We start from the raw sequence: 24,963 nt of genomic DNA, 5'->3' as shown, positions 1-24,963 counted from the left end.
TAGGGAGATCACAGACAAGGGTCTGTCATCATGGTGACCAGTGCAGAGTTAAGATGCAACAACGCCCCCATAGGTAGATCACAGACAAGGGTCTGTCACCTGGGTGACCAATGCAGAGTTATGATGTCACAATGCCACTTAGACAGATCACAGACAAGGTTCCATCACCTAGGTGACCAGGGCAGAGTTATGATGTCACAATGCTCACTTAGGCAGTTCACAGACAATGGACTGTCACCTGGGTGACCAATGCAGAGTTATGATGTCACAATGCCTCCTTAGGCATATCACACACAAGGGCCTGTCACCTGGGTTCCCAGTGCAGACTTATGATGTCACAATGCCCAATTAGGCAAATCACAGACAAGGATCTGTCTCCTGGGTGACCAGTGTAGAGATAAGATGTCACAATGACCCCTTAGGCAGATCACATTCAAGGGCCTGTCACATGGGTGACCCGAGCAGAGTTATGATGTGACAATGCACCTTTAGGCCGATCACAGACAAGGGTCTGTGACCTGGGTGCCCCGTGCCGAGTTACGATGTCACAATGCACCCTTAGGCAGATCAAGGACCAGGGTCTGTCACGTGGTTGAACAGTGCAGAGTTATGACGTCAAAATGCCCCCTTCGGCATTTCACAGACAAGGCTATGTCACCTGGGTGACCAGTGCAGAGTGATGATGTCACAATGCCTCCTTAGGCTGATCACACACAATGGTCTGTCACCTTGGTGACCAGTGCAAAGTTATGATGTTGCAATGCACCCTTGGGCAGGTCACAGACAAGCATCTGTCACCTGGGTGTCCAGTGTAGAGTTATGATGTCACAATGCCCCATTAAGCAGATCACAGACAAGGGTCTGCCACCTGGGTGACCATTACAGAGTTATGATGTCACAATGCCCCCTTAGTAAGATCACAGAGAACGGTCTGTCACCTGGGTGACCAGTGCAGCATTATGATGTCACTATGCCCCCTTAGCTAGATCACAGACAAGGGTCTGTCACGTGGGTGACCAGTGCAGGTTTATGATGTCACAATGCACCCTTTGGCAGATAACGGAGAAGGATCTGTCACCAGGGTGGCCAGTGAAGAGTTATGATATCACAATGCTCCTTTAGGCAGTTCACAGTCAAGGGTCTGTCACCTGGGTGACCAGTGTAGAGTTCTGATGTCACAATGCCTCTTTAGGCAGATCACAGACAATGGTCTGTCACCTTAGAGACCACTGGAGAGTTATGATGTCAAAATGCCCCCTGAAGCAGATCAAAGACGAGGGTCTGTCACCTGGGAGACAAGTGCAGAGTTATGATGTCCCTATGCCCCTTAAGCAGTTCACAGACAAGGTCTGTCACCTGTGTGACCAGTGCAGACTTATGATGTCACAACGCCCCCTTAGGGAGATCACAGACAATGGTTTCTCACGTTGGTGACCAATGCAGAGTTATGATGTCACAATGCCTTCTTAGGCAGATCACAGCCAATGGTCTGTCACCTGGGTGACCAGTGCAGAGTTACGATGTCACAATGCCCCCTTAGGCAGATCACAGACAAGGGACTGTCACCTTGTTGACTAGTGCAGGGTTATGATGTCACAATGACCCCTTAGGCAGATAACGGAAAAGGATCTGTCACCAGGGTGAGCAGTGAAAAGTTATGATGTCACAATGCCCCGTTAGGCAGTTCACAGACAAGGGTCTGTCACCTGGGTGACCAGTGGAGAGTTATGATGTCACAATGCCCCCTTAAGCAGATCACAGACAAGGGTCTATCACCTGGGGGACAAGTGCAGAGTTATGAAGTCACAATGCACCCTTAGGCAGTTCACAGACAAGGGTCTGTAACCGGGTGTCCAGTGCAGATTTATGATGTCACAACCCCCCTTTAGGCAGATCACAGACAATGGTCTCTCACCTTGGTGACCAATGCAGAGTTATGATGTCACAATTCCCCCTTAGGCAGATCACAGACAAGGTTCTGTTACCTGCGTGACCAGTGCAGAGTTATGACGTCACAATGCCCCTTAGGCAGATCACAGACAATGGTCTGTCACCTTGGTGACCAGTGCAGAGTTATGATGTCACATTGCCCCCTTAGGCAGATCACAGACAATGGTTTCTCACCATGGTGACCAATGCAGAGTTATGATGTCACAATGCCGCATTAGACTGATCACAGACAAGGGTCTGTCAACTGCTTGACCAGTGCAGACTGATGATGTCACAATGCCCCCTTAGGCAGATCAAAGACAAGGGTGTGTCACCTGGGTGTCCCGTGCAGAGTTATGATGTCACAATGCCCTCTTAGGCAGATAACAGACAAGGGTCTGCCACCAGGGTGACTAGTGCAGAGTTCTGATGTCACAATGCCCACTTAGGCAGGTCAAAGTCAAGGGCCTGTCACCTGGGTTCCCAATGCAGACTTAAGATGTCACAAGGCTTCCTTAGGCAAATCACAGACAAGGGTCTGTCTCTTGGGTGACCAGTGCAGAGTTAAGATGTCACAATGACCCCTTAGGCAGATCACATTCAAGCGCCTGTCACATGGGTGACCCGAGCAGAGTTATGATGTCACAATGCACCCTTAGGCAGATCACAGGCAAGGGTCTGACACATTTGTGATGGGTGTAGAATTATGATGTCACAATGCACCCTAAGGCAGATAACAGACAAGGGTCTGTCACCAGGGTGACCAGTGCCGAGTTATGATGTCACAATGTCCCTTAGGCAGATCACAGACAATGGTCTGTCACCTGGGTGATGAGTGCAGAGTTATGATGTCACAATGCCCCTTAAGCAGATGACAGACAAGGGTCTGTCACATGGGAGACAAGTGCAGAATTACGATGTCACAATGCCCCCTTAAGCAGTTCACAGACAAGGGTCTGTCACCTGGTTGACCAGTGCAGGTTTATGATGTCACAACGCCCCCTTAGGCAGATCACAGACAATGGTTTCTCACCTTGGTGACCAATGAAGAATTATGATGTCACAATGCTTCATTAGGCAGATCACATACAAGGGTCTGTCAACTGCATGACCAGTGCAGAGTTATGATGTCACAAGGCCACCTTAGGGAGATCACAGACAAGGGCCTGTCACCTGCATACCCCGTGCAGAGTTATGATGTGACAATGCCCCCTTAGGCAAATAAAAGACAAGGGTCGGTCACCTGGGTTACCAGTGCACTGTTATGATGTCACAATGCCCCCTTAGGGAGATCACAGACAAGGGTCTGTCATCATGGTGACCAGTGCAGAGTTAAGATGCAACAACGCCCCCATAGGTAGATCACAGACAAGGGTCTGTCACCTGGGTGACCAATGCAGAGTTATGATGTCACAATGCCACTTAGACAGATCACAGACAAGGTTCCATCACCTAGGTGACCAGGGCAGAGTTATGATGTCACAATGCTCACTTAGGCAGTTCACAGACAATGGACTGTCACCTGGGTGACCAATGCAGAGTTATGATGTCACAATGCCTCCTTAGGCATATCACACACAAGGGCCTGTCACCTGGGTTCCCAGTGCAGACTTATGATGTCACAATGCCCAATTAGGCAAATCACAGACAAGGATCTGTCTCCTGGGTGACCAGTGTAGAGATAAGATGTCACAATGACCCTTTAGGCAGATCACATTCAAGGGCCTGTCACATGGGTGACCCGAGCAGAGTTATGATGTGACAATGCACCTTTAGGCCGATCACAGACAAGGGTCTGTGACCTGGGTGCCCCGTGCCGAGTTACGATGTCACAATGCACCCTTAGGCAGATCAAGGACCAGGGTCTGTCACGTGGTTGAACAGTGCAGAGTTATGACGTCAAAATGCCCCCTTCGGCATTTCACAGACAAGGCTATGTCACCTGGGTGACCAGTGCAGAGTGATGATGTCACAATGCCTCCTTAGGCTGATCACACACAATGGTCTGTCACCTTGGTGACCAGTGCAATGTTATGATGTTGCAATGCACCCTTGGGCAGGTCACAGACAAGCATCTGTCACCTGGGTGTCCAGTGTAGAGTTATGATGTCACAATGCCCCATTAAGCAGATCACAGACAAGGGTCTGCCACCTGGGTGACCATTACAGAGTTATGATGTCACAATGCCCCCTTAGTAAGATCACAGAGAACGGTCTGTCACCTGGGTGACCAGTGCAGCATTATGATGTCACTATGCCCCCTTAGCTAGATCACAGACAAGGGTCTGTCACGTGGGTGACCAGTGCAGGTTTATGATGTCACAATGCACCCTTTGGCAGATAACGGAGAAGGATCTGTCACCAGGGTGGCCAGTGAAGAGTTATGATATCACAATGCTCCTTTAGGCAGTTCACAGTCAAGGGTCTGTCACCTGGGTGACCAGTGTAGAGTTCTGATGTCACAATGCCTCTTTAGGCAGATCACAGACAATGGTCTGTCACCTTAGAGACCACTGGAGAGTTATGATGTCAAAATGCCCCCTGAAGCAGATCAAAGACGAGGGTCTGTCACCTGGGAGACAAGTGCAGAGTTATGATGTCCCTATGCCCCTTAAGCAGTTCACAGACAAGGTCTGTCACCTGTGTGACCAGTGCAGACTTATGATGTCACAACGCCCCCTTAGGGAGATCACAGACAATGGTTTCTCACGTTGGTGACCAATGCAGAGTTATGATGTCACAATGCCTTCTTAGGCAGATCACAGCCAATGGTCTATCACCTGGGTGACCAGTGCAGAGTTACGATGTCACAATGCCCCCTTAGGCAGATCACAGACAAGGGACTGTCACCTTGTTGACGAGTGCAGGGTTATGATGTCACAATGACCCCTTAGGCAGATAACGGAAAAGGATCTGTCACCAGGGTGAGCAGTGAAAAGTTATGATGTCACAATGCCCCGTTAGGCAGTTCACAGACAAGGGTCTGTCACCTGGGTGACCAGTGGAGAGTTATGATGTCACAATGCCCCCTTAAGCAGATCACAGACAAGGGTCTATCACCTGGGGGACAAGTGCAGAGTTATGAAGTCACAATGCACCCTTAGGCAGTTCACAGACAAGGGTCTGTAACCGGGTGTCCAGTGCAGATTTATGATGTCACAACCCCCCTTTAGGCAGATCACAGACAATGGTCTCTCACCTTGGTGACCAATGCAGAGTTATGATGTCACAATTCCCCCTTAGGCAGATCACAGACAAGGTTCTGTTACCTGCGTGACCAGTGCAGAGTTATGACGTCACAATGCCCCTTAGGCAGATCACAGACAATGGTCTGTCACCTTGGTGACCAGTGCAGAGTTATGATGTCACATTGCCCCCTTAGGCAGATCACAGACAATGGTTTCTCACCATGGTGACCAATGCAGAGTTATGATGTCACAATGCCGCATTAGACTGATCACAGACAAGGGTCTGTCAACTGCTTGACCAGTGCAGACTGATGATGTCACAATGCCCCCTTAGGCAGATCAAAGACAAGGGTGTGTCACCTGGGTGTCCCGTGCAGAGTTATGATGTCACAATGCCCTCTTAGGCAGATAACAGACAAGGGTCTGCCACCAGGGTGACTAGTGCAGAGTTCTGATGTCACAATGCCCACTTAGGCAGGTCAAAGTCAAGGGCCTGTCACCTGGGTTCCCAATGCAGACTTAAGATGTCACAAGGCTTCCTTAGGCAAATCACAGACAAGGGTCTGTCTCTTGGGTGACCAGTGCAGAGTTAAGATGTCACAATGACCCCTTAGGCAGATCACATTCAAGCGCCTGTCACATGGGTGACCCGAGCAGAGTTATGATGTCACAATGCACCCTTACGCAGATCACAGGCAAGGGTCTGACACATTTGTGATGGGTGTAGAATTATGATGTCACAATGCACCCTAAGGCAGATAACAGACAAGGGTCTGTCACCAGGGTGACCAGTGCCGAGTTATGATGTCACAATGTCCCTTAGGCAGATCACAGACAATGGTCTGTCACCTGGGTGATGAGTGCAGAGTTATGATGTCACAATGCCCCTTAAGCAGATGACAGACAAGGGTCTGTCACATGGGAGACAAGTGCAGAATTACGATGTCACAATGCCCCCTTAAGCAGTTCACAGACAAGGGTCTGTCACCTGGTTGACCAGTGCAGGTTTATGATGTCACAACGCCCCCTTAGGCAGATCACAGACTATGGTTTCTCACCTTGGTGACCAATGAAGAATTATGATGTCACAATGCTTCATTAGGCAGATCACATACAAGGGTCTGTCAACTGCATGACCAGTGCAGAGTTATGATGTCACAAGGCCATCTTAGGGAGATCACAGACAAGGGCCTGTCACCTGCATACCCCGTGCAGAGTTATGATGTGACAATGCCCCCTTAGGCAAATAAAAGACAAGGGTCGGTCACCTGGGTTACCAGTGCACTGTTATGATGTCACAATGCCCCCTTAGGGAGATCACAGACAAGGGTCTGTCATCATGGTGACCAGTGCAGAGTTAAGATGCAACAACGCCCCCATAGGTAGATCACAGACAAGGGTCTGTCACCTGGGTGACCAATGCAGAGTTATGATGTCACAATGCCACTTAGACAGATCACAGACAAGGTTCCATCACCTAGGTGACCAGGGCAGAGTTATGATGTCACAATGCTCACTTAGGCAGTTCACAGACAATGGACTGTCACCTGGGTGACCAATGCAGAGTTATGATGTCACAATGCCTCCTTAGGCATATCACACACAAGGGCCTGTCACCTGGGTTCCCAGTGCAGACTTATGATGTCACAATGCCCAATTAGGCAAATCACAGACAAGGATCTGTCTCCTGGGTGACCAGTGTAGAGATAAGATGTCACAATGACCCCTTAGGCAGATCACATTCAAGGGCCTGTCACATGGGTGACCCGAGCAGAGTTATGATGTGACAATGCACCTTTAGGCCGATCACAGACAAGGGTCTGTGACCTGGGTGCCCCGTGCCGAGTTACGATGTCACAATGCACCCTTAGGCAGATCAAGGACCAGGGTCTGTCACGTGGTTGAACAGTGCAGAGTTATGACGTCAAAATGCCCCCTTCGGCATTTCACAGACAAGGCTATGTCACCTGGGTGACCAGTGCAGAGTGATGATGTCACAATGCCTCCTTAGGCTGATCACACACAATGGTCTGTCACCTTGGTGACCAGTGCAAAGTTATGATGTTGCAATGCACCCTTGGGCAGGTCACAGACAAGCATCTGTCACCTGGGTGTCCAGTGTAGAGTTATGATGTCACAATGCCCCATTAAGCAGATCACAGACAAGGGTCTGCCACCTGGGTGACCATTACAGAGTTATGATGTCACAATGCCCCCTTAGTAAGATCACAGAGAACGGTCTGTCACCTGGGTGACCAGTGCAGCATTATGATGTCACTATGCCCCCTTAGCTAGATCACAGACAAGGGTCTGTCACGTGGGTGACCAGTGCAGGTTTATGATGTCACAATGCACCCTTTGGCAGATAACGGAGAAGGATCTGTCACCAGGGTGGCCAGTGAAGAGTTATGATATCACAATGCTCCTTTAGGCAGTTCACAGTCAAGGGTCTGTCACCTGGGTGACCAGTGTAGAGTTCTGATGTCACAATGCCTCTTTAGGCAGATCACAGACAATGGTCTGTCACCTTAGAGACCACTGGAGAGTTATGATGTCAAAATGCCCCCTGAAGCAGATCAAAGACGAGGGTCTGTCACCTGGGAGACAAGTGCAGAGTTATGATGTCCCTATGCCCCTTAAGCAGTTCACAGACAAGGTCTGTCACCTGTGTGACCAGTGCAGACTTATGATGTCACAACGCCCCCTTAGGGAGATCACAGACAATGGTTTCTCACGTTGGTGACCAATGCAGAGTTATGATGTCACAATGCCTTCTTAGGCAGATCACAGCCAATGGTCTGTCACCTGGGTGACCAGTGCAGAGTTACGATGTCACAATGCCCCCTTAGGCAGATCACAGACAAGGGACTGTCACCTTGTTGACTAGTGCAGGGTTATGATGTCACAATGACCCCTTAGGCAGATAACGGAAAAGGATCTGTCACCAGGGTGAGCAGTGAAAAGTTATGATGTCACAATGCCCCGTTAGGCAGTTCACAGACAAGGGTCTGTCACCTGGGTGACCAGTGGAGAGTTATGATGTCACAATGCCCCCTTAAGCAGATCACAGACAAGGGTCTATCACCTGGGGGACAAGTGCAGAGTTATGAAGTCACAATGCACCCTTAGGCAGTTCACAGACAAGGGTCTGTAACCGGGTGTCCAGTGCAGATTTATGATGTCACAACCCCCCTTTAGGCAGATCACAGACAATGGTCTCTCACCTTGGTGACCAATGCAGAGTTATGATGTCACAATTCCCCCTTAGGCAGATCACAGACAAGGTTCTGTTACCTGCGTGACCAGTGCAGAGTTATGACGTCACAATGCCCCTTAGGCAGATCACAGACAATGGTCTGTCACCTTGGTGACCAGTGCAGAGTTATGATGTCACATTGCCCCCTTAGGCAGATCACAGACAATGGTTTCTCACCATGGTGACCAATGCAGAGTTATGATGTCACAATGCCGCATTAGACTGATCACAGACAAGGGTCTGTCAACTGCTTGACCAGTGCAGACTGATGATGTCACAATGCCCCCTTAGGCAGATCAAAGACAAGGGTGTGTCACCTGGGTGTCCCGTGCAGAGTTATGATGTCACAATGCCCTCTTAGGCAGATAACAGACAAGGGTCTGCCACCAGGGTGACTAGTGCAGAGTTCTGATGTCACAATGCCCACTTAGGCAGGTCAAAGTCAAGGGCCTGTCACCTGGGTTCCCAATGCAGACTTAAGATGTCACAAGGCTTCCTTAGGCAAATCACAGACAAGGGTCTGTCTCTTGGGTGACCAGTGCAGAGTTAAGATGTCACAATGACCCCTTAGGCAGATCACATTCAAGCGCCTGTCACATGGGTGACCCGAGCAGAGTTATGATGTCACAATGCACCCTTAGGCAGATCACAGGCAAGGGTCTGACACATTTGTGATGGGTGTAGAATTATGATGTCACAATGCACCCTAAGGCAGATAACAGACAAGGGTCTGTCACCAGGGTGACCAGTGCCGAGTTATGATGTCACAATGTCCCTTAGGCAGATCACAGACAATGGTCTGTCACCTGGGTGATGAGTGCAGAGTTATGATGTCACAATGCCCCTTAAGCAGATGACAGACAAGGGTCTGTCACATGGGAGACAAGTGCAGAATTACGATGTCACAATGCCCCCTTAAGCAGTTCACAGACAAGGGTCTGTCACCTGGTTGACCAGTGCAGGTTTATGATGTCACAACGCCCCCTTAGGCAGATCACAGACAATGGTTTCTCACCTTGGTGACCAATGAAGAATTATGATGTCACAATGCTTCATTAGGCAGATCACATACAAGGGTCTGTCAACTGCATGACCAGTGCAGAGTTATGATGTCACAAGGCCACCTTAGGGAGATCACAGACAAGGGCCTGTCACCTGCATACCCCGTGCAGAGTTATGATGTGACAATGCCCCCTTAGGCAAATAAAAGACAAGGGTCGGTCACCTGGGTTACCAGTGCACTGTTATGATGTCACAATGCCCCCTTAGGGAGATCACAGACAAGGGTCTGTCATCATGGTGACCAGTGCAGAGTTAAGATGCAACAACGCCCCCATAGGTAGATCACAGACAAGGGTCTGTCACCTGGGTGACCAATGCAGAGTTATGATGTCACAATGCCACTTAGACAGATCACAGACAAGGTTCCATCACCTAGGTGACCAGGGCAGAGTTATGATGTCACAATGCTCACTTAGGCAGTTCACAGACAATGGACTGTCACCTGGGTGACCAATGCAGAGTTATGATGTCACAATGCCTCCTTAGGCATATCACACACAAGGGCCTGTCACCTGGGTTCCCAGTGCAGACTTATGATGTCACAATGCCCAATTAGGCAAATCACAGACAAGGATCTGTCTCCTGGGTGACCAGTGTAGAGATAAGATGTCACAATGACCCTTTAGGCAGATCACATTCAAGGGCCTGTCACATGGGTGACCCGAGCAGAGTTATGATGTGACAATGCACCTTTAGGCCGATCACAGACAAGGGTCTGTGACCTGGGTGCCCCGTGCCGAGTTACGATGTCACAATGCACCCTTAGGCAGATCAAGGACCAGGGTCTGTCACGTGGTTGAACAGTGCAGAGTTATGACGTCAAAATGCCCCCTTCGGCATTTCACAGACAAGGCTATGTCACCTGGGTGACCAGTGCAGAGTGATGATGTCACAATGCCTCCTTAGGCTGATCACACACAATGGTCTGTCACCTTGGTGACCAGTGCAATGTTATGATGTTGCAATGCACCCTTGGGCAGGTCACAGACAAGCATCTGTCACCTGGGTGTCCAGTGTAGAGTTATGATGTCACAATGCCCCATTAAGCAGATCACAGACAAGGGTCTGCCACCTGGGTGACCATTACAGAGTTATGATGTCACAATGCCCCCTTAGTAAGATCACAGAGAACGGTCTGTCACCTGGGTGACCAGTGCAGCATTATGATGTCACTATGCCCCCTTAGCTAGATCACAGACAAGGGTCTGTCACGTGGGTGACCAGTGCAGGTTTATGATGTCACAATGCACCCTTTGGCAGATAACGGAGAAGGATCTGTCACCAGGGTGGCCAGTGAAGAGTTATGATATCACAATGCTCCTTTAGGCAGTTCACAGTCAAGGGTCTGTCACCTGGGTGACCAGTGTAGAGTTCTGATGTCACAATGCCTCTTTAGGCAGATCACAGACAATGGTCTGTCACCTTAGAGACCACTGGAGAGTTATGATGTCAAAATGCCCCCTGAAGCAGATCAAAGACGAGGGTCTGTCACCTGGGAGACAAGTGCAGAGTTATGATGTCCCTATGCCCCTTAAGCAGTTCACAGACAAGGTCTGTCACCTGTGTGACCAGTGCAGACTTATGATGTCACAACGCCCCCTTAGGGAGATCACAGACAATGGTTTCTCACGTTGGTGACCAATGCAGAGTTATGATGTCACAATGCCTTCTTAGGCAGATCACAGCCAATGGTCTATCACCTGGGTGACCAGTGCAGAGTTACGATGTCACAATGCCCCCTTAGGCAGATCACAGACAAGGGACTGTCACCTTGTTGACGAGTGCAGGGTTATGATGTCACAATGACCCCTTAGGCAGATAACGGAAAAGGATCTGTCACCAGGGTGAGCAGTGAAAAGTTATGATGTCACAATGCCCCGTTAGGCAGTTCACAGACAAGGGTCTGTCACCTGGGTGACCAGTGGAGAGTTATGATGTCACAATGCCCCCTTAAGCAGATCACAGACAAGGGTCTATCACCTGGGGGACAAGTGCAGAGTTATGAAGTCACAATGCACCCTTAGGCAGTTCACAGACAAGGGTCTGTAACCGGGTGTCCAGTGCAGATTTATGATGTCACAACCCCCCTTTAGGCAGATCACAGACAATGGTCTCTCACCTTGGTGACCAATGCAGAGTTATGATGTCACAATTCCCCCTTAGGCAGATCACAGACAAGGTTCTGTTACCTGCGTGACCAGTGCAGAGTTATGACGTCACAATGCCCCTTAGGCAGATCACAGACAATGGTCTGTCACCTTGGTGACCAGTGCAGAGTTATGATGTCACATTGCCCCCTTAGGCAGATCACAGACAATGGTTTCTCACCATGGTGACCAATGCAGAGTTATGATGTCACAATGCCGCATTAGACTGATCACAGACAAGGGTCTGTCAGCTGCTTGACCAGTGCAGACTGATGATGTCACAATGCCCCCTTAGGCAGATCAAAGACAAGGGTGTGTCACCTGGGTGTCCCGTGCAGAGTTATGATGTCACAATGCCCTCTTAGGCAGATAACAGACAAGGGTCTGCCACCAGGGTGACTAGTGCAGAGTTCTGATGTCACAATGCCCACTTAGGCAGGTCAAAGTCAAGGGCCTGTCACCTGGGTTCCCAATGCAGACTTAAGATGTCACAAGGCTTCCTTAGGCAAATCACAGACAAGGGTCTGTCTCTTGGGTGACCAGTGCAGAGTTAAGATGTCACAATGACCCCTTAGGCAGATCACATTCAAGCGCCTGTCACATGGGTGACCCGAGCAGAGTTATGATGTCACAATGCACCCTTACGCAGATCACAGGCAAGGGTCTGACACATTTGTGATGGGTGTAGAATTATGATGTCACAATGCACCCTAAGGCAGATAACAGACAAGGGTCTGTCACCAGGGTGACCAGTGCCGAGTTATGATGTCACAATGTCCCTTAGGCAGATCACAGACAATGGTCTGTCACCTGGGTGATGAGTGCAGAGTTATGATGTCACAATGCCCCTTAAGCAGATGACAGACAAGGGTCTGTCACATGGGAGACAAGTGCAGAATTACGATGTCACAATGCCCCCTTAAGCAGTTCACAGACAAGGGTCTGTCACCTGGTTGACCAGTGCAGGTTTATGATGTCACAACGCCCCCTTAGGCAGATCACAGACTATGGTTTCTCACCTTGGTGACCAATGAAGAATTATGATGTCACAATGCTTCATTAGGCAGATCACATACAAGGGTCTGTCAACTGCATGACCAGTGCAGAGTTATGATGTCACAAGGCCACCTTAGGGAGATCACAGACAAGGGCCTGTCACCTGCATACCCCGTGCAGAGTTATGATGTGACAATGCCCCCTTAGGCAAATAAAAGACAAGGGTCGGTCACCTGGGTTACCAGTGCACTGTTATGATGTCACAATGCCCCCTTAGGGAGATCACAGACAAGGGTCTGTCATCATGGTGACCAGTGCAGAGTTAAGATGCAACAACGCCCCCATAGGTAGATCACAGACAAGGGTCTGTCACCTGGGTGACCAATGCAGAGTTATGATGTCACAATGCCACTTAGACAGATCACAGACAAGGTTCCATCACCTAGGTGACCAGGGCAGAGTTATGATGTCACAATGCTCACTTAGGCAGTTCACAGACAATGGACTGTCACCTGGGTGACCAATGCAGAGTTATGATGTCACAATGCCTCCTTAGGCATATCACACACAAGGGCCTGTCACCTGGGTTCCCAGTGCAGACTTATGATGTCACAATGCCCAATTAGGCAAATCACAGACAAGGATCTGTCTCCTGGGTGACCAGTGTAGAGATAAGATGTCACAATGACCCCTTAGGCAGATCACATTCAAGGGCCTGTCACATGGGTGACCCGAGCAGAGTTATGATGTGACAATGCACCTTTAGGCCGATCACAGACAAGGGTCTGTGACCTGGGTGCCCCGTGCCGAGTTACGATGTCACAATGCACCCTGAGGCAGATCAAGGACCAGGGTCTGTCACGTGGTTGAACAGTGCAGAGTTATGACGTCAAAATGCCCCCTTCGGCATTTCACAGACAAGGCTATGTCACCTGGGTGACCAGTGCAGAGTGATGATGTCAGAATGCCTCCTTAGGCTGATCACACACAATGGTCTGTCACCTTGGTGACCAGTGCAAAGTTATGATGTTGCAATGCACCCTTGGGCAGGTCACAGACAAGCATCTGTCACCTGGGTGTCCAGTGTAGAGTTATGATGTCACAATGCCCCATTAAGCAGATCACAGACAAGGGTCTGCCACCTGGGTGACCATTACAGAGTTATGATGTCACAATGCCCCCTTAGTAAGATCACAGAGAACGGTCTGTCACCTGGGTGACCAGTGCAGCATTATGATGTCACTATGCCCCCTTAGCTAGATCACAGACAAGGGTCTGTCACGTGGGTGACCAGTGCAGGTTTATGATGTCACAATGCACCCTTTGGCAGATAACGGAGAAGGATCTGTCACCAGGGTGGCCAGTGAAGAGTTATGATATCACAATGCTCCTTTAGGCAGTTCACAGTCAAGGGTCTGTCACCTGGGTGACCAGTGTAGAGTTCTGATGTCACAATGCCTCTTTAGGCAGATCACAGACAATGGTCTGTCACCTTAGAGACCACTGGAGAGTTATGATGTCAAAATGCCCCCTGAAGCAGATCAAAGACGAGGGTCTGTCACCTGGGAGACAAGTGCAGAGTTATGATGTCCCTATGCCCCTTAAGCAGTTCACAGACAAGGTCTGTCACCTGTGTGACCAGTGCAGACTTATGATGTCACAACGCCCCCTTAGGGAGATCACAGACAATGGTTTCTCACGTTGGTGACCAATGCAGAGTTATGATGTCACAATGCCTTCTTAGGCAGATCACAGCCAATGGTCTGTCACCTGGGTGACCAGTGCAGAGTTACGATGTCACAATGCCCCCTTAGGCAGATCACAGACAAGGGACTGTCACCTTGTTGACTAGTGCAGGGTTATGATGTCACAATGACCCCTTAGGCAGATAACGGAAAAGGATCTGTCACCAGGGTGAGCAGTGAAAAGTTATGATGTCACAATGCCCCGTTAGGCAGTTCACAGACAAGGGTCTGTCACCTGGGTGACCAGTGGAGAGTTATGATGTCACAATGCCCCCTTAAGCAGATCACAGACAAGGGTCTATCACCTGGGGGACAAGTGCAGAGTTATGAAGTCACAATGCACCCTTAGGCAGTTCACAGACAAGGGTCTGTAACCGGGTGTCCAGTGCAGATTTATGATGTCACAACCCCCCTTTAGGCAGATCACAGACAATGGTCTCTCACCTTGGTGACCAATGCAGAGTTATGATGTCACAATTCCCCCTTAGGCAGATCACAGACAAGGTTCTGTTACCTGCGTGACCAGTGCAGAGTTATGACGTCACAATGCCCCTTAGGCAGATCACAGACAATGGTCTGTCACCTTGGTGACCAGTGCAGAGTTATGATGTCACATTGCCCCCTTAGGCAGATCACAGACAATGGTTTCTCACCATGGTGACCAATGCAGAGTTATGATGTCACAATGCCGCATTAGACTGATCACAGACAAGGGTCTGTCAACTGCTTGACCAGTGCAGACTGATGATGTCACAATGCCCCCTTAGGCAGATCAAAGACAAGGGTGTGTCACCTGGGTGTCCCGTGCAGAGTTATGATGTCACAATGCCCTCTTAGGCAGATAACAGACAAGGGTCTGCCACCAGGGTGACTAGTGCAGAGTTCTGATGTCACAATGCCCACTTAGGCAGGTCAAAGTCAAGGGCCTGTCACCTGGGTTCCCAATGCAGACTTAAGATGTCACAAGGCTTCCTTAGGCAAATCACAGACAAGGGTCTGTCTCTTGGGTGACCAGTGCAGAGTTAAGATGTCACAATGACCCCTTAGGCAGATCACATTCAAGCGCCTGTCACATGGGTGACCCGAGCAGAGTTATGATGTCACAATGCACCCTTAGGCAGATCACAGGCAAGGGTCTGACACATTTGTGATGGGTGTAGAATTATGATGTCACAATGCACCCTAAGGCAGATAACAGACAAGGGTCTGTCACCAGGGTGACCAGTGCCGAGTTATGATGTCACAATGTCCCTTAGGCAGATCACAGACAATGGTCTGTCACCTGGGTGATGAGTGCAGAGTTATGATGTCACAATGCCCCTTAAGCAGATGACAGACAAGGGTCTGTCACATGGGAGACAAGTGCAGAATTACGATGTCACAATGCCCCCTTAAGCAGTTCACAGACAAGGGTCTGTCACCTGGTTGACCAGTGCAGGTTTATGATGTCACAACGCCCCCTTAGGCAGATCACAGACAATGGTTTCTCACCTTGGTGACCAATGAAGAATTATGATGTCACAATGCTTCATTAGGCAGATCACATACAAGGGTCTGTCAACTGCATGACCAGTGCAGAGTTATGATGTCACAAGGCCACCTTAGGGAGATCACAGACAAGGGCCTGTCACCTGCATACCCCGTGCAGAGTTATGATGTGACAATGCCCCCTTAGGCAAATAAAAGACAAGGGTCGGTCACCTGGGTTACCAGTGCACTGTTATGATGTCACAATGCCCCCTTAGGGAGATCACAGACAAGGGTCTGTCATCATGGTGACCAGTGCAGAGTTAAGATGCAACAACGCCCCCATAGGTAGATCACAGACAAGGGTCTGTCACCTGGGTGACCAATGCAGAGTTATGATGTCACAATGCCACTTAGACAGATCACAGACAAGGTTCCATCACCTAGGTGACCAGGGCAGAGTTATGATGTCACAATGCTCACTTAGGCAGTTCACAGACAATGGACTGTCACCTGGGTGACCAATGCAGAGTTATGATGTCACAATGCCTCCTTAGGCATATCACACACAAGGGCCTGTCACCTGGGTTCCCAGTGCAGACTTATGATGTCACAATGCCCAATTAGGCAAATCACAGACAAGGATCTGTCTCCTGGGTGACCAGTGTAGAGATAAGATGTCACAATGACCCTTTAGGCAGATCACATTCAAGGGCCTGTCACATGGGTGACCCGAGCAGAGTTATGATGTGACAATGCACCTTTAGGCCGATCACAGACAAGGGTCTGTGACCTGGGTGCCCCGTGCTGAGTTACGATGTCACAATGCACCCTTAGGCAGATCAAGGACCAGGGTCTGTCACGTGGTTGAACAGTGCAGAGTTATGACGTCAAAATGCCCCCTTCGGCATTTCACAGACAAGGCTATGTCACCTGGGTGACCAGTGCAGAGTGATGATGTCACAATGCCTCCTTAGGCTGATCACACACAATGGTCTGTCACCTTGGTGACCAGTGCAAAGTTATGATGTTGCAATGCACCCTTGGGCAGGTCACAGACAAGCATCTGTCACCTGGGTGTCCAGTGTAGAGTTATGATGTCACAATGCCCCATTAAGCAGATCACAGACAAGGGTCTGCCACCTGGGTGACCATTACAGAGTTATGATGTCACAATGCCCCCTTAGTAAGATCACAGAGAACGGTCTGTCACCTGGGTGACCAGTGCAGCATTATGATGTCACTATGCCCCCTTAGCTAGATCACAGACAAGGGTCTGTCACGTGGGTGACCAGTGCAGGTTTATGATGTCACAATGCACCCTTTGGCAGATAACGGAGAAGGATCTGTCACCAGGGTGGCCAGTGAAGAGTTATGATATCACAATGCTCCTTTAGGCAGTTCACAGTCAAGGGTCTGTCACCTGGGTGACCAGTGTAGAGTTCTGATGTCACAATGCCTCTTTAGGCAGATCACAGACAATGGTCTGTCACCTTAGAGACCACTGGAGAGTTATGATGTCAAAATGCCCCCTGAAGCAGATCAAAGACGAGGGTCTGTCACCTGGGAGACAAGTGCAGAGTTATGATGTCCCTATGCCCCTTAAGCAGTTCACAGACAAGGTCTGTCACCTGTGTGACCAGTGCAGACTTATGATGTCACAACGCCCCCTTAGGGAGATCACAGACAATGGTTTCTCACGTTGGTGACCAATGCAGAGTTATGATGTCACAATGCCTTCTTAGGCAGATCACAGCCAATGGTCTGTCACCTGGGTGACCAGTGCAGAGTTACGATGTCACAATGCCCCCTTAGGCAGATCACAGACAAGGGACTGTCACCTTGTTGACTAGTGCAGGGTTATGATGTCACAATGACCCCTTAGGCAGATAACGGAAAAGGATCTGTCACCAGGGTGAGCAGTGAAAAGTTATGATGTCACAATGCCCCGTTAGGCAGTTCACAGACAAGGGTCTGTCACCTGGGTGACCAGTGGAGAGTTATGATGTCACAATGCCCCCTTAAGCAGATCACAGACAAGGGTCTATCACCTGGGGGACAAGTGCAGAGTTATGAAGTCACAATGCACCCTTAGGCAGTTCACAGACAAGGGTCTGTAACCGGGTGTCCAGTGCAGATTTATGATGTCACAACCCCCCTTTAGGCAGATCACAGACAATGGTCTCTCACCTTGGTGACCAATGCAGAGTTATGATGTCACAATTCCCCCTTAGGCAGATCACAGACAAGGTTCTGTTACCTGCGTGACCAGTGCAGAGTTATGACGTCACAATGCCCCTTAGGCAGATCACAGACAATGGTCTGTCACCTTGGTGACCAGTGCAGAGTTATGATGTCACATTGCCCCCTTAGGCAGATCACAGACAATGGTTTCTCACCATGGTGACCAATGCAGAGTTATGATGTCACAATGCCGCATTAGACTGATCACAGACAAGGGTCTGTCAACTGCTTGACCAGTGCAGACTGATGATGTCACAATGCCCCCTTAGGCAGATCAAAGACAAGGGTGTGTCACCTGGGTGTCCTGTGCAGAGTTATGATGTCACAATGCCCTCTTAGGCAGATAACAGACAAGGGTCTGCCACCAGGGTGACTAGTGCAGAGTTCTGATGTCACAATGCCCACTTAGGCAGGTCAAAGTCAAGGGCCTGTCACCTGGGTTCCCAATGCAGACTTAAGATGTCACAAGGCTTCCTTAGGCAAATCACAGACAAGGGTCTGTCTCTTGGGTGACCAGTGCAGAGTTAAGATGTCACAATGACCCCTTAGGCAGATCACATTCAAGCGCCTGTCACATGGGTGACCCGAGCAGAGTTATGATGTCACAATGCACCCTTACGCAGATCACAGGCAAGGGTCTGACACATTTGTGATGGGTGTAGAATTATGATGTCACAATGCACCCTAAGGCAGATAACAGACAAGGGTCTGTCACCAGGGTGACCAGTGCCGAGTTATGATGTCACAATGTCCCTTAGGCAGATCACAGACAATGGTCTGTCACCTGGGTGATGAGTGCAGAGTTATGATGTCACAATGCCCCTTAAGCAGATGACAGACAAGGGTCTGTCACATGGGAGACAAGTGCAGAATTACGATGTCACAATGCCCCCTTAAGCAGTTCACAGACAAGGGTCTGTCACCTGGTTGACCAGTGCAGGTTTATGATGTCACAACGCCCCCTTAGGCAGATCACAGACTATGGTTTCTCACCTTGGTGACCAATGAAGAATTATGATGTCACAATGCTTCATTAGGCAGATCACATACAAGGGTCTGTCAACTGCATGACCAGTGCAGAGTTATGATGTCACAAGGCCACCTTAGGGAGATCACAGACAAGGGCCTGTCACCTGCATACCCCGTGCAGAGTTATGATGTGACAATGCCCCCTTAGGCAAATAAAAGACAAGGGTCGGTCACCTGGGTTACCAGTGCACTGTTATGATGTCACAATGCCCCCTTAGGGAGATCACAGACAAGGGTCTGTCATCATGGTGACCAGTGCAGAGTTAAGATGCAACAACGCCCCCATAGGTAGATCACAGACAAGGGTCTGTCACCTGGGTGACCAATGCAGAGTTATGATGTCACAATGCCACTTAGACAGATCACAGACAAGGTTCCATCACCTAGGTGACCAGGGCAGAGTTATGATGTCACAATGCTCACTTAGGCAGTTCACAGACAATGGACTGTCACCTGGGTGACCAATGCAGAGTTATGATGTCACAATGCCTCCTTAGGCATATCACACACAAGGGCCTGTCACCTGGGTTCCCAGTGCAGACTTATGATGTCACAATGCCCAATTAGGCAAATCACAGACAAGGATCTGTCTCCTGGGTGACCAGTGTAGAGATAAGATGTCACAATGACCCCTTAGGCAGATCACATTCAAGGGCCTGTCACATGGGTGACCCGAGCAGAGTTATGATGTGACAATGCACCTTTAGGCCGATCACAGACAAGGGTCTGTGACCTGGGTGCCCCGTGCCGAGTTACGATGTCACAATGCACCCTTAGGCAGATCAAGGACCAGGGTCTGTCACGTGGTTGAACAGTGCAGAGTTATGACGTCAAAATGCCCCCTTCGGCATTTCACAGACAAGGCTATGTCACCTGGGTGACCAGTGCAGAGTGATGATGTCAGAATGCCTCCTTAGGCTGATCACACACAATGGTCTGTCACCTTGGTGACCAGTGCAAAGTTATGATGTTGCAATGCACCCTTGGGCAGGTCACAGACAAGCATCTGTCACCTGGGTGTCCAGTGTAGAGTTATGATGTCACAATGCCCCATTAAGCAGATCACAGACAAGGGTCTGCCACCTGGGTGACCATTACAGAGTTATGATGTCACAATGCCCCCTTAGTAAGATCACAGAGAACGGTCTGTCACCTGGGTGACCAGTGCAGCATTATGATGTCACTATGCCCCATTAGCTAGATCACAGACAAGGGTCTGTCACGTGGGTGACCAGTGCAGGTTTATGATGTCACAATGCACCCTTTGGCAGATAACGGAGAAGGATCTGTCACCAGGGTGACCAGTGAAGAGTTATGATATCACAATGCCGCTTAAGGCAGATCACAGACAAGGGTCTGTCACCTGTGTGACCAGTGCAGAGTTATGATGTCACAATGTCCCCTTAGGGAGATAACAGACAGGGATCTGTCACCAGGGTGACCAGTGAAGAGTTATGATGTCACAATGCCCCCTTAGGCTGTTCACAGTCAAGGGTCTGTCTCCTGGGTGACCAGTGGAGAGTTATGATGTCACAATGCCCCCTGAAGCAGATCACAGACAAGGGTCTGTCACCTGGGGAACATGTGCAAAGTTATGAAGTCACAATGCCCCCTTAGGCAGTTCACTGACAAGGGTCGGTCACCTGGGTGTCCAGTGCAGATTTATGATGTCACAACGCCCCTTTAGGCAGATCACAGAGAATGGTCTCTCACCTTGGTTTCCAATACAGAGTTATGATGTCACAATGCCCCCTTAGGCAGATCACAGACAAGGGTCTGCTACCTGCGTGACCGGTGCAGGGTTATGATGTCAGAATGCCACCTTAGGCAGATCACAGACTACGGTCTGTCACCGGGGTGACCCGTGCAGAATTATGATGTCACAATGCCCCTCAGGCAGATAACAGAGAAGGGTCTCTCACCAGGGTGACCAGTGCCGAGTTATGATGTCACAATGCCACTTAGGCAGATCACAGACAAGGGTCTGTCACCTGGGTGATGAGTGTAGAGTTATGATGTTACAATGCCCCCTTAGGCAGATCACAGACAAGGTCCTGTCACCTGGGTGCCCAGTGCAGACTTATAAGGTCACAATGCCTCCTTAGGCAGATCACAGACAAGGGTCTGTCACCTGGGTGACCAGTGCAGAGTTATGATGTCACAATGCCCCCTTAGGCAGATCACAGACAAGGGTCTGTCACCTGGGTGATCAGTGCAGGGTTATGATGTCACAATGTCCCCTTAGGCAGATAACGGACAAGGGTCTGTAACCAGGGTGACCAGTGTAGGGTTCTGATGTCACAATGCCTCGTTAGCGAAATCACCGACAAGGGTCTGTCACCTCGGTCACAAGAGCCGATTTATGATGTCACAAACGCCCCCTTACACAAATCACAGAGAATGGTTTCTCACCTTTGTGACCAACGCAGAGTTTTGATGCCACAATGCCGCATTAGGCAGACCACAGACAAGGGTCTCTCAACTGCATGACCAGTGCAGAGTTATGATGTCACAAGGCCCCCTTAGGCAGATCACAGACAAGGTTCTGTCACCTAGGTGACCAGTGCAGACTTATGATGTCACATTGCCCCCTTAAGCAGTTCACAGAAAAGGGTCTTTCACCTTGGTGACCAGTGCAGAGTTATGATGTCACATTGCACACTTAGGCAGATCACAGACAAGGGTCTGTCGCCTGGGTGACCCGTGCAGAGTTATGATGTCACAATGCCCCTTTAGGCAGATCACAGAAAAGGGTCCGTATCCTGGGTGACCAGTTCAGAGTTATGATGTCACAATGCCCCGTTAGGCAGATAACGGACAAGGGTCGTTCACCAGGGTGACCAGTGAAGAGTTATGATGTCACTGTGCCCCGTTAGGCAGTTCACAGTCAAGGGTCTGTCACTTGGGTGACCAGTGGTGAGTTATGATGTCACAATGTCCCCTTAAGCAGATCACAGACAAGGGTGTGTCACCTGGGTGACCAGTGCAGATTTATGATGTCACAATGCCCCCTTTGGCAGATCACAGACAATGGTTTCTCACCTTGGTGACCTATGCAGAGTTATGATGTCACAATGCCGCTTTAGGCAGATCACAGACAAGGGTCTGTCACCTGGGGTACAAGCGCAGAGTTATGAAGTCACAATGCCCCCTTAGGCAGTTCACAGACAAGGGTCGGTCACCTGGGTGTCCAGTGCAGATTTATGATGTCACAACGCCCCTTTAGGCAGAATACAGAGAATGGTCTCTCACCTTGGTTTCCAATACAGAGTTATGATGTCACAATGCCCCCTTTGGCAGATCACAGACAAGGTTCTGTTACCTGCATGACCAGTGCAGAGTTATGATGTCAGAATGCCTCCTTAGGCAGATCACAGACAATGGTCTGTCACCTGGGTGACCCGTGCAGAATTATGATGTCATAATGCCCCCTTAGTCAGATAACAGAAAAGGGTCTGTCACCAGGGTGACCAGTGCCGAGTTATGATGTCACAATGCCCCTTAGGCAGATCACAGACAAGGGTCTGTCACCTGGGTGATGAGTGCAGAGTTATGATGTTACAATGCCCCCTTAGGCAGATCACAGACAAGATCCTGTCACCTGGGTGTCCAGTGTGGACTTATGAGGTCACAATGCCTCCTTAGGCAGATCACAGACAAGGGTCTGTCACCTGAGTGACCAGTGCAGATTTATGAAGTCACAATGCCCCCTTAGGCAGATCACAGACAAGGGTCTGTCACCTGGGTGACCATTACAGAGTTATGATGTCACAATGCCCCCTTAGTAAGATCACAGAGAACGGTCTGTCACCTGGGTGACCAGTGCAGAATTATGATGTCAAAATGCCCCCTTAGGCAGATCACAGACAAGGGTCTGTCACGTCCGTGACCAGTGCAGGTTTATGATGTCACAATGCACCCTTTGGCAGATAACGGGCAAGGATCTGTCACCAGGGTGACCGGTGAAGAGTTATGATATCACAATGCCCTTTAGGCAGTTCACAGTCAAGGGTCTGTCACCTGGGTGACCAGTGGAGAGTTATGATGTCACAATGCCCTCTGAAGCAGATCACAGACAAGTGTCTGTCACCTGGGGAACAAGTGCAGAGTTATGAAGTCACAATGCCCCCTTAGGCAGTTCACAGACAAGGGTCGGTCACCTGGGTGTCCAGTGCAGATTTATGATGTTACATCGCCCCTTTAGGCAGATCACAGAGAATGGTCTCTCACCTTGATTTCCAATACAGAGTTATGATGTCACAATGCCCCCTTAGCCAGATCACAGACAAGGGTCTGTCACCTGCGTGACCAGTGCAGGGTTATGCTGTCACAATACCCCCTTAGGCAGATCACAGACAAGGGTCTGTCACCTGGGTGACCCGTGCAGAGTTATGATGTCACAGTGCCCACTTAGGCAAATAACAGACTGGAGTCTGTCACCAGGGTGACCAGTGTAGAGTTATGATGTCACTATGCCCCCTTAGGCAGATCAGAGACAAGGGTCTGTCACCTAGTGACGAGTGCACAGTTATGATTTTACAACGCCCCCTTAGGCAGATCACAGACAAGGGCCTGTCACCTGGGTGCCCAGTGCAGACTTAGGATGTCACAATGCCCCCTTAGGCAGATCACACACAAGCGTCTGTCACCTGGGTGACCAGTGGAGAGTTATGATGTCACAATGCCCCCTGAAGCAGATCACAGACAAGGGTCTGTCACCTGGGGTAGAAGTGCAGAGTTATGAAGTCACAATGCCCCCTTAGGCAGTTCACAGACAAGGGTCGGTCACCTGGGTGTCCAGTGCAGATTTATGATGTCACAACGCCCCTTTAGGCAGATCACAGAGAATGGTCTCTCACCTTGGTTTCCAATACAGAGTTATGATGTCACAATGCCCCCTTAGGCAGATCACAGACAAGGGTCTGTTACCTGCATAACCAGTGCAGAGTTATGATGTCAGAATGCCACCTTAGGCAGATCACAGACAACGGTCTGTCACCTGGGTGAGCCGTGCAGTATTATGATGTCACAATGCCCCCTTAGGCAGATCACAGACAAGGGCCTGTCACCTTGGTGCCAAGTGCTGAGTTATGATGTCACAATGCCCCTTAGGCAGATCACAGACAAGGGTCTGTCACCTGGGTGATGAGTGCAGAGTTATGATGTTACAATGCCCCCTTAGGCAGATCACAGACAAGGTCCTGTCACCTTGGTGCGCAGTGCAGACTTATGAGGTCACAATGCCTCCTTAGGCAGTTCACAGACCAGGGTCTGTCACCTGGGTGACCAGTGCAGAGTTATGATTTCACAATGCCCCCTTAGGCCGATCACAGACAAGTGTCTGTCACCTGGGTGACCATTGCAGAGTTATGATGTCACAATGCCCCCTTAGGCAGATCACAGACAGCGTTCTGTCAGCTGGGTGACCAGTGCAGAGTTATGATGTCACAATGTCCCCTTAGGCAGATAACGGACAAGGGTCTGTCACCAGGGTGACCAGTGTTGGGTTCTGATGTCACAATGCCTTGTTAGGCAGATCACAGACAAGGTCTGACACCAGGGTGACCCATGCAGTGTTATAATGTATAGTATACAATATATATTTTGTATATTTTCCTATTTTATGTGCAGAATATAATATATATTTGGTGTACTTTGATATTTTATGTACAGTATATAATATGTATTTATAGTAATTTGATATTTTATGTACAGTATGTAATATACATTGGGAGTTATTTTATATTATATGTACAGTATATACTATATATTTGGTGTTCCTTTCCATTTTGTTCCGTTCTGTTCTGTTCCGTTCCATTCTGTTCCATTCCGTTCCGTTCTACTAGGGTTGATCCAATTCCATTCTATTCCATTCCATTCCAGTCCGTTCCATTCCGTTA

Source organism: Gorilla gorilla, chromosome 17, assembly GCF_029281585.2.
Source record: "Gorilla gorilla gorilla isolate KB3781 chromosome 17, NHGRI_mGorGor1-v2.1_pri, whole genome shotgun sequence".
Classification (NCBI taxonomy): Eukaryota; Metazoa; Chordata; class Mammalia; order Primates; family Hominidae; genus Gorilla; species Gorilla gorilla.
The sequence above is the reverse complement of the archived record's forward strand: the minus strand, read 5'-3'. Positions refer to the sequence as shown.